Below are 12257 nucleotides of genomic sequence, written 5' to 3' on the forward strand. Positions count from 1 at the left end.
TGTCACTCAGCGAGCATCATTTACAGAGAAATTGTCTTAATTAAGGATCCTAATTGCGATTACGTTTGTGAAAGATAGTAGACTTTTTCATACATTCAACGTATGTTATGTTTATCAGCCTAATAATACATATATATATTTTTTTACTTTTATTTGAGTGATTTTTAAGCACAATTAATAACTTTCAAAACAGTCCAACATTGAGTGTATGAAATATATCACTAATAAGCATGATTAATTCTCTGCCTGTCATATTTTCTTTTCTTTCATTAGTATCCTCGTTCTCACAAGTAGCAATTAAAAGTAATGTGGCACTCATTTCTTTCACCCCATACAAGAAAAGCAATGTGTTTTACATTATTCAGCAGCAGAATAGAATTGGATCAAAGTGTGGAAAAATAATGACTCAAAATGACACTCTTTCCAATTTGTTATTAATACTAAATAATTCAATTTTAATTATCTTTTTTTTTGAAGAAGAAGTGTGATCGGTATTGTTTCCCACTGCTGTGGCTCCCTGAATGATCTCTGCTGCTCTTTGACACTTTGCTCCAACATTAAAGTTACTGTGGCTAATTACTGGAGCAAAGGCCCAGAGAGAGAGAGAGAGAGAGAGAGAGAGAGAGAGAGAGAGAGAGAGAGAGAGAGAGAGAGAGAGAGAGAGAGGCTGCACAGCAAATGAAAATCCCTGGCACTGCATGTCAAGCCTCCAGCTAGCAACTTTGGTGTGCTTTTTGATTCTGACTTGAATTTCACATCATGAAAATCAACAAAATTGGCTTTTATCTTCTCAGGAGTACAGCCAGATACTGAAAGGCCAATGAATGCTTTTTATCACTAACAGACTCGACTACTGTAATGCTGCTTTTTTTTCTTCTTCTTTTCTGGAAAGCACAAGATAAACTGCACATGTGCAGACAGATGTTTCACTTTTTGTAATTCAGGTTTTCGATATCATTGTTTGGGCTTCAAATCACTAAACAGTACCTGCCTTAAGCTAACAGTTTTTGTTGGTAACCATTCACATATTTATTTTCTCAGAAAATCCTGCTGTGATCAAGATCTTGTAACCATTGTTAAATCAAATCGTAATGGAAAATCTACCATATGTGCATAAGTGCCACTGTAAAATACATTTATCAATAAGTGCAAGGGAAACTTAATGCCTCCTTCTTCCAAATTCCTTATGATGCTCCATCCATCTTCCATACAACTGAATCCAGTTAAGAAAGAGGAAAGGTCGCCACATTTACATTTTTTTTAACTGTGGGAGGAAACTGAAGCATGCTCAAGGAGAACATGCAAACTCCTCACAGAAAGGCTGTATTTTCTCTTCACCACTTTGGATAAAGATGCAGTCTCCATCTAAATCTGTTCAAAACTAAAATATAATCTATTCCATCCCTATATTTAAGAGTGCGAGCCACCAGTCCCTGGTGGTTTGGAGAGGTATTGCAAGTGGGTCGTTTACGCTAAAATACTTTAAAGGTTTTCAGGATTCAATCTTGTAATTGCGGTTAGTAGTACTCTGGAAACATACACAAACTGACAATACAGGGTGATAAAAAGATGGGTCACTCTTAAATTTTACACATTATTGTCTTGGTGTTTGGAAATATAGCAGCAGTTAGCATTCTCACCTCAAAGCGAGAAGGTCTGGGTTCAAATACCAGCCGTTATTTCTTTTGTGAGGAGTTTGCATGTTCTCCCTGTGCACGCATGCTGTTTCCTCTAATGGTCCAAAAACATGCATTTGGGCTTAATTGGTGACGTTAAATAGAGTCTTGGTGTGACTGGAGTTTTACCAAGCGTGGCTTCTTGATTCAGGCTAATCATATTCATTGAATGGGATCTTTTTGATATATTTTTTTTTAATTGATGTCTGGGGTGAAGACTGTGAAACTGCAAGCACACAATACGTGTTTTTCTATTCAGGGTTGAACAGGGCACTGTTTGCTAATAATTTCTCTCATGCGATGCTTAAATAAGTGTCACATAAATGTAGATAAGGTATTGTGGACACATGCACTCGTCTGGATGCATGATTAAAACATACTTTATTGCCATTAAAACACGTCATAATTGGACATGTTTTTTGCAGACAGCATGTCATACAGCATGTTTCCTTCTAACTGTGTCGGTAATTTGTGCCATCCAGTCATTTGGTGACAAATGAAACTGTTTAAGGTAAACATAAATATTCTTTTGACCTTACAGTAATCCTGACCGTGTCGCGCCAGTTCTATGAAATGCTGAAGTCAGTCACATTAAAAAAAAAAAATGAGAAAAAAAACCTTTACTTTTTCCAAAATGCACTTTGAGCTTCACAGTTGAGGCAACAGCTTTCTGAGACAAGTTTACAGTTGACATGGAATCATTACGAAACATTTTCCATCGGGGCGTGTGATCAGTCGCCCAGATCTTTCTGTGTTGTGTAATTTTTCTACATGTCCTCAACAAGCGCGCTTCAGTGTCTTCACAAAAGCATCTAGGATGATGTGAGCAGCCCTTTCAGCGACAAGAGGCGTGAGGAAATCAGACAAAAGCTGTTGTCTGGGCATAAACATGCTGTTTGTGGAGATGCTGACGGTTGAATCTTAAATGCCAGGCGCACCTCAAGCTAACGTACAGACAACCACACATAAATACTGTCACTCGCCCACCTTCAACAAACCACACAGACAAACAGACACAGACTCCCCAGCTACTGTACTTTTCTTTTTTTTCCAGAACAGAAAGTGCATAAATATTTTTTTTTTTTTGTGTGTGTGATCAGTTCATTTTATGTGAACAGCATTTGTTGTCACTGTGTCAAATAATCAATTTTACGGGGATGAAAGGTCGCAAACTCTTCTGATAAAACAAACATCAGTGACATATTTATTGTGTGATCGAAGAGATCTGAACATTCAGTGTGAATGAAAAGGCTACAGACAAAAGAGAGTTGTTGGTTTTGTTTTTTTTTTCCGTCAGCCCAGAAACAGTTTGCTGAGAACAAATAATCTTTTACATGAACACCCTGTTCACACTCACATTACAGTTACACTCATTCTCACTTGGAGGCTTCCCAGTACAACCACAGCCTATTTTGCCAGGCTTGAAGCATCATTGTTTTGGAAAGTCACTGTCTTCTGGTTGGGGAAAATATCATCATACAAACATGTTTTTCTTTGCTGTTTTTTTCCCCCCTGAGATTTGGTTTGTTTTATGCAGACCTGCTCTGCAATCAGTCAGATTTTAATTGTTCAACACCTTTTATACAAGGAAGTGGAACTCAAACTATTTTAGATGGGCTGGAAAAATTAAGGAAGTGTCCAAAAAAGTATTATTAACCAATAAAAAAAGGCTCAATTTAAAACGTCAGGGATTGAGATCTTGATATGTTTTCATATGAATTTGAAATAGTTTAAGATTCTGAGGACCAGTCTGGCCTCATACATGATGGGGGGTAAAAAAAAGTAATTCCAAGGCCGAGAATCACTTTAACAAGAGATTAAAAGAGTGTTGTCTTGCTAAAACAGTTCACATAAGAGTGGGCAATGCAACACAGAGGAAGCTCAGGGAGATAATTATATTTTTCATTGTTATTTTTCCAGAAAAAAACAAATGCTACAACTCATTATTGCCTGTGGTTTGTTGTCTTATGTGTCTTTTGCATTCACAATTACAAATTCTGATGTCAGCCTCTATAACCTTTGTCAGCTTCAAATCTGAAATTAGTACAGATAACGTCCATAATATACCGTTGGTTGATACAAACCATGAATGAGGAGGAAAAAAAGCAATACAAAGTGAACATAATATATATTAATTTATAACCTTTCCACAACAACTCCCACCTGCCTCCCCTGTACGGAACCACAGAGATATCTGTTGAACAAGATCATGAAGAATGTAACTGTTGTTCAAGATTTTCACTGTTAACCAAAAAGTCTGTCAATTTAGAATGTTTTTCATGACTTATAAACAGAGAACTGTCAGATTCTAACTAAATGTGATCTCACAGTGGGGGGGGGGGGGGGGGGGGGGAGAAGCACCAAATGCATTGGAAAGAACACCAACGAACTACTAAGGACACACAGACCAACTGATTGCTTGTACATACAGACCAGGAGGAAGGACTTGATGGGACGCGTGTGGAAACTCATTGAGGGACAATCGAAGGGGAAGCAAACACAGAAGGCGGAGTCACAAGACAGAAGAGACAAGAGGGAAGAGAAGGTGAGAACCGGAAAACGGTGAATATTCCACGAGGAACCATGAGAGGATGACACATGAGTGGCAGGAACGATCATGACAGCAGCCGTCTAAACTGCATCCATAAATACTTGCATAGCAATCAAAAATAATCATTACCAGAGAGTGTTCTCTTTAAAGATTTCAAGAGTGAAATTACTTTTGAAACATTGACTTTGGATGTGAAGAGATAAATTAACTTATATAAATGGATTGTTAATGCAAAGCAAAGTTAATTAGGAGTGTTTGTTTCCCCCCGTGGGGTACAAAAAGAGAGTATTTACTCTATATACCACAGAAGAATGTCCCTCTAATTACATGTTATGACAAATGTAATCCATCCGATCAAAGTCGCATCTCCATTCAGTCAGAGTCTGTTAGCGGAGCACGTCATTATCATTGCATTTAGTGAACGAGAACTGACGGTCGTTCCATCGCTGCAAACCTCAAACCTCAGTTACTCTCACCAGACAAACACATTTTATCAATCGCGGAATGTGGCAGTGCCACACCAAACTCCAAATGAAGGTTTGTAAGACAGGGAAAAAAGGAAAGAAAAAAAGAGCTTAATCCCTCAACAGCTACAGTATAATGACCACAGCATTCAGATTTCAACGACATCACACCTCAAAACCGTGCAGGAAGAAATGCCGCCTGATTGTTTTCTCTTTGTGTTTACGACAGCTGGGAGATGGAGGCGAGGCAAAGACACATTTATCCTCGTCCCAACGAGAACTCTATAATCTTCCCAATCAGGAAAACCAGAACAAATTGGGTTACGCGGCGCTTTCAGTGTGCAACCACTATAAATCATCATCGAGGGTCCTGAACCTGTTCAAGCGTTCAGGCCTGGGAGAGCGAGGTCTTTTGCTGCGAGCATTTGGTGAAATATTGTGAGAAGAGTCGCTTTCACTTGTTTTTCCTCACAAACCTCCTTCTACAGTGGATTGGGAGAATTTTTCAACCAGAGCGTACAGGGGTGACCTGGTTTGGGTTTGTTCTTTGGTCCAGTTTCACTTACAGTGTTTGCTGGTTGTGAACGAGTACATCTAAACATCCAGGGTCTCCTTATGAAAGGACTGAAGGATCGAGGGCTGAAGAAAATACAAGAGTTGAGTAATTGCAGTAAACTAATAGTGCGCAAGTTTTGACCTCTTCAATGAGTACTGTATATGTTATCGTTTTGATCTCATAGATTAGCTATGTAACAGAAGATTTCGATATTTGAATAAAATACAACATTTTGATCAGATTATCTGAATTGATTAAAATTTTTGTAATTTATTTACATAAAGGGGAAGAAATATGATCAAATACTTTACCTTGCTAAATAAATTGTTTTGTATTCCCAGATGAAAAAGCTCAATCAATAAGCTTAACTTCAGTTTAGTTTCAAAATGAATCTTCATTTGAAAATATTAAGTCATTATAATACTTTTTTTTTTAATCTGATTTCATACCCTTGTAAGAAATGCTGGCTTCAACTGTATTCAAAGTGAAAAGAACATCCAGATTATCTATATTCATTTGTGTGTTTCATGCACGACACACATAAATCGAGCTGTTTGAAAAGTCACTGAAGTGACGACGGATCAGATTTATATTAAATTCTCATAATACTGTGGAAAGAATTTAGAAAAAAGTTAAAGACGGATTGGTATGATTCCTTAGGCGTGATGTTTTCAGAGTCCATCCTAGTTTTATGCTTAATGAATAAAGATGAGTCAACATTTGGAGTCTTCATTGTTTGGACAAGAATTTGTTTGGTGAAACAAAACATTTCCTATTACGCCGGGCTTCTTCGGGCATTATCAGTCTTGTGGATTGAGCAGGAGAGAATCATGGCTTGACAGGATGAACCCGAATGTGTGTACGCTGTCCCTATTTCAGATGCTGGGAAAGTGTTCATTCAGATTCATCCTCTGGCGACTGGGAATGTATAAACTTTTGAATGAATCCATTAGACGCACATCAAGAATTCACTGTGACCCGGTGTCACAGGAGGAGGAATTATCAGGTCATCAAAAAAAAAAACCACCTCAAAAAATAGGTTTTACTGTCAAGGAACTCTGACAGTCTTCACGTTTATTGCAGTGACTGCTCACGACAGCCTCCTTGGTAAACGCTGAAATATTTCAGTGTGAATTAAACCACTTCACCAGCAAGTATTAATGTTTTCTCGAAGCCGCAGTCTGTTGACGCCACCAGCGAGGATGAAAATTAGGATGTGTGCCAATAAGCAGACCAACAAACAGAACCAACATGGAAATGAGGTGGAACGAAATTATCTGAGCAATTTGGAAGAACGATATATTCGTGTGCACCAGCGTTGCAAAGTAATTCCATAATCTCCAGATCAATTCCAAATCCAGTTTGAATAATTGCAGTTGAATGGGGAAAACAGGTTTCATTATGCAGCTGAACCACAACAAAGACAAGATTCATTAACGTTTAAGTGATGCTGTTCATCGCACATTTTGAATAATAGTAACTCAGAACTTTGACAGGGTGACCTGGCAGTGTGTGAGTTAAGAGGCCGAGATAAGATGCGGAACAGGAAATAATGTGCTGTAATTAAACACACACAAATAAAGAAGATTGGATGAGGCGAGATAGGGAGGGAGGGAGGGAAGACAAATACTGAGAGGGAGTAGCAGCATTTATAGCTGGAAATCCAAGTTGTGTTCTCAGTCGAGTTAAAAACCATCAAAGCTTGAGGTTTGGGGACTGAAAAGTCGGTTCAATCTCCAACCATTTCCCACAGCCTTTCAAAGGTTGCCAAACATTTATTTGTTTTGGATTAATGTAATTAACCCCCTCTCTTTTTCCCGATGTTGCACACAAGGGAGTCACAGTAAAAAAAAGAAAAAAGATTACAAGGCCTCTGCTTCTCATACATGCAGCCGGGCCGGGACTCAGAGACACTCACACCAGTGGCTCAAAGATTTCATATCAGTGGGATTATATTTTGCTTCAGCCCAACATCGAAATCACCCAGTGACAATTCTCACAAACAAATCAGCAAACAGTTTATTGTCCTTATAAAGCATAAAGTGTGTGCTTTAAATTAAATTAAATTAAATTAAATTAAATTAAATTAAATTAAATTAAATTAAATTAAATTAAATTAAATTAAATTAAATTAAATTAAATTAAATTAAATTAAATTAAATTAAATTAAATTACCCATGGACAGGTCACCAGAACAGAAGAGAACATGCAAACCTTCAAGAACTATTTCAGATTGTTGATATTCTCACTGTGAGGCCCACATTTTCACATTTTGTTCCATGCTTCAAATAAACAAATGGGAAAACTTTATAATTGAAATCCTGACATTTTCTGAAATTTCAAGATTTCTTTGATTTTAATACTACAGATTTTTTTGAAAGTCCATGAAAAAGACAATCCCAAGTAGTTATACACAAGTTACGAGTTGTAGCTTGAAAACTTCTTTAAATCTGTTTCTCTTTTTTTCTATATTATTAAACACTATTAACACATGATGTCAATGTATTATTATGAAAAATAATATTCTAAATAAGATGAATTAGATCCTTTCGGTGTATCTTGAAATGTGTCTGGCTTCATGTGTATAAGCTCAAATATGCTTTTACCACAGTTCTTCTAAAGAAATTCTTTAAAAGCAAATGACCAATGCAGTTTTTATGTGTTGATGTGAAGTATAAATCAGAAGTCTTGCGCAAAATATCATCTACAAACAACACTGAATGGAGCTATTTATTCAAATAATATATTACTGTCATTAGGTTAACCTTGGCAGTTGGAAAGTGGAGTTACAAGAAGTCTTTTTAACTAAGAAGTCATATTAACTTGATTCATGAGGAATTAAATCTCACAGTACAATGACTACCTACACAGCAAACAGCTCAATGCCAACATTATAGAAAAAAGTGGGTGTGATCTCAACAAATACATTTGAGTTATCAAGCCATTCGCAAGCTAAGAAAACCCAGCAGACTGTGTAAACTCTGTAATCATGATGTGTGTTTGCGCATTATAAAGATCATTAGATTGCTTATTCATAAAATGTACTCAGTCAAACACAAATTACACCTCATTTACAGTAAATATTACGTTTTCACAGAGTCATAATGTCTGTAGTGTGAATAATTTCAATTTGACAGAGGTCACAGTAAAAATTACGAGCATGCATGTTAATCATTAGTTTTCTGGCCAAAGAGAAATTTCCCATAAATGCTGAGGGTTTTCTGTTTCATATGTTATACATCCTCTCGTGGGCACAGTCGGGGGCAAAAGAAAAGTACTGTGAAGATTTGGCAATCAAACCCAGATGGGACCAAATCATTTTTCAAAGTCTGCTCTAATGTATAATGTGTTTTATGAATTTTGCATCAGTTTGAATAATGAGGGGGTTTATACAGCAGGCAGAGCCATACAAGTTATGGTTTCACCTTTTATTTTTTTTACCAATCACAATTTCAAATAGGGTTTTGAAAAGTTTTTGTTTTACTTTAAATATCGTAAGAAGAAAAGAAAAACTTTAACTTAAGTAATTATCCATTTATAGTGTCATTCTTAATTCCATATATTAAACAGTGGAAAGCAAGCTTTGACATTTATTGTTCTTTTCCCAGAATAATAGTAACGCAATCCTCCCCTTGTCAAAGCCTGCATGCACGTCTCCCCATCCTGGATTCACTTTTAATTCCCATAGTGCACCTCAAGAGGTCAGTCAAGCTCCCTGTGCGTTCAGCATCTGGCCACCTCAGCTGATGACCAGCATGAATCTTCAAAAACAATTGAACAGGAGCAGAAACTGTAAATGTCTGTCGCAAAACCATGTGAGGAGTGTGGTTTCTCTTCTTAAACGATGCAGCAGCCGCACGCATAGTCTGAATGATCACATCTCTGAGCTTTCATCAATTCCTGTTTTTGCAGGATCAGCACAAAAGGAGGGCAGTAAAGACAGCCTATAAATATGCAATACCGAATAATATAGTAGTAATAGATCTTGATTTCTGAAACATCTAGCTCATTTGATGTTGTAAAATGTTCACATTGTATTTGTGTAATCTATATGCCATGTGTGACGATTTTTCTTTCTTTGTTTTGTATGCATTTTTCTTGAATTAGTTGCTTATTCAAATATGAAACCACCAACATTTACATAATATTTGACATCAGTGATTGTTTTTTCTACCAAAATCAACCAAAAAATAAAACATTTTTTTCCTATGAGTGCATAAGAAGAGTAAAATCCATCAAAGATGGAGAAACAATGGTTTCCTCCCACAGTTTACGTTTAAAAAGGCTAAAAAGTCATGCAGCCAATATTTATGGATATAAATGGTCTGTTTGTGTGTTTATATCATTTTTGGTTGTTTTTTTTTTGTCTTGTTTTTGTTTTTGTTTCATCCAGGTAGCAGCTCCTCTCCATGCTCTGGTTCCACTTTACCTAAATGCTGGACCCGGGGATTGTGGGAAATGTGGTCAAACGTTTTCATGGATAAAAAAAACCCAATGTGATTCAGGCAGTTCCCCTTAGGGGAGTTGTTTTAGTTAGTGAATAAACCAACACACAAGATAATTCCATTTGAATTTATTTCCAAAGTTAGCTCAAGGTAAAGCAAAAGTAGATTTTTTTTTTTTTTACACAATTCTGTTGATTTATTTGATTTTCTTTTAGTCTTCCCCTCCTGTTTCTGTTAGAGTGCTGCCTGTTTACTGGAAGAATAGAAAATGCCAGGATGTTTTCTTTGTCCGGTACGACACTCCCCACTTTTGACCTTGGCTTTGGGTGAGGGCGTTTGGGTTCGGCTTTGGAAATATAACAACACCACAGAGAAGTGGAGGATTGATTTTTCAAGAGACTTTAACTTCTATTCCATTCATTTTTACTGTAAACTTCCTGTTGCTGATACATGGAGGTTGTAACATGCATATGCACCAGAGAACTGAAGTGTTTATTTCCCATGTGTCTAGTGTTTAAATGTTTGTCATAAGTCGGAATACGAAGAAAAACAATTTGGAGCGATTCTAAAGAGGAAAGCTGTTTGACTCCACTTATCACTGAGCCACATGGAAAAGTTCACCTGACAATGAAATGTCCTGTGAATCATCACGTCTCCAAAACCACATGCTTACAGAGAAAAGTCATACATTTATCAGCCGTAATTCACAGTGTATCATCAGAATCTATCTTTGTTTCTTAACGGCTCTCGTGGATTGGAGTCAATTTTAGTTTGTCAGTATGACCCAAGTTATTTTTCTTCTCGAAGAAAATATAACTATGTATACAAACCACCTTACTTACTTTTTAAAACCTTCATCAGCTTCAGTTGTGAATAAAGAAATGACAAAGATTTCATTTCCCTGCTAAGTTGTTTTTTTTGAAAAAAAAAAAACATGTTTTCTATTGGTTACATAATAGCAGGCTTTCCTATCATGAGTCCAATTTTTTTTCTTCTGCACAATTCAAGACGCTTGGTGTTGATGATAAGATTGAATGTATTTCAACTTCGTATTTACAACACTAAACACCCAGAGTGAGAGCTTAACCGTTTACTGCTGATAGTGTTTGGACTGCGGATTTGGAAAATGCAGTGTTCCAGCCATGTTCTGATAATTACCACTTCAGTCGTGTGTGTGTGTGCGTGTGTGTGTACGTGTGTGTGTGTGTGTGTGTGTGTGTGTGTGTGTGTGTGTGTGTGTGTGTGTGTGTGTGTGTGTGTGTGTGTGCGTGTGTGTGTGTGTGTGTGTGTGTGTGTGTGCGTGTGTGTGTGTGTGTGTATCACACAAGCGCACATGTGTTTCCTGCATCCATGCAGATGCTCATTTGCACACATGCATGCACGTACCAATGGGACCCATTCTGAGTCCTTGATCTCCCGCAGCGTAGACCGGCATGGAAGCACTCACACACGTGCACACATACATAGGCTCACACACACACACACACACACACACACACACACACACACACACACACACACACACACACACACACACACACACACACACACACACACACACACACACACACACACACACACACACACACACACACACACACACACACTACAAACTCACACACCCACTCCCCAAACCTAAACAATGATCCATCATAGGACTCCACATCCTCCACTGGGCCACATCAGACCCTTTGCTGCGGAAAAACTGATCCCAGAATCGGCTGCTAACTGTCAACTGCAGGACTCTGAGCCGCCCACTCACCACTAGAAAGAGACCACTGTGGACGCACGCATTTAATAGGCCTGCCATCAGAGTAAATGGAGGCTTAGTTTGAGAGCGCTCTGATCTCTCTCTGGATTTGTGACGCTCCTCTTTTTGGAAAAAAAAACCAAAAAACCCAACGAGAGCAAACACAATGGCGGATTTGTTGAAGCTGTAATTTGTGATTTTAGTCTTAGTTTTGTTCCTTGTCATTGTAGGTGAATTGTCTGGCATGTTGCGGCTGTCATCGAGATTTCTGTGCATTTGAAACGTGTGTGTGCGCTTTCATGTCGGTCTCGCTACTCACTGAACACAATGCAACCATTAGAAGCTGCTGCATGGGGCATATTTTCTGACTTTTGTTCCAATTGAGGATGTCATCATTTATTTATTTAAAGAAACAAACCCCCTCTGCAACTGACTGGCTACATAAAAATAAATCATTTCAACTGGTGACAATTTTTTTTCAGCATGTGGAAAGCTCAAATTGCTGAAAAATATGAAAAAAAAATGTTTTTTGATGTTGTGAAATCATTATTTTTTTTGCCCTCACAGCAGATACGTCTATGGGATGGATCCAGGGTGTTAATGTCCGGATGTGTGGCCATCATTAACCACCACTAACCTTGAACTGCCCGCTGCTTCAGGATGAACACAGCCACCCACACTCCCTGCTCTGCCATTTATATCAAACTCCACATCGCGGACCATCTGGAGACTCTGTACGGCTAACTCATTAGCATCACCACAAGCTCCTCTGTGTGCCAGTTACAAAGTGAATTTTTTTTTTTTTTATCTTATTT

This window comes from Blennius ocellaris (assembly GCF_963422515.1).
Source record: "Blennius ocellaris genome assembly, chromosome: 14".
NCBI lineage: Eukaryota > Metazoa > Chordata > Actinopteri > Blenniiformes > Blenniidae > Blennius > Blennius ocellaris.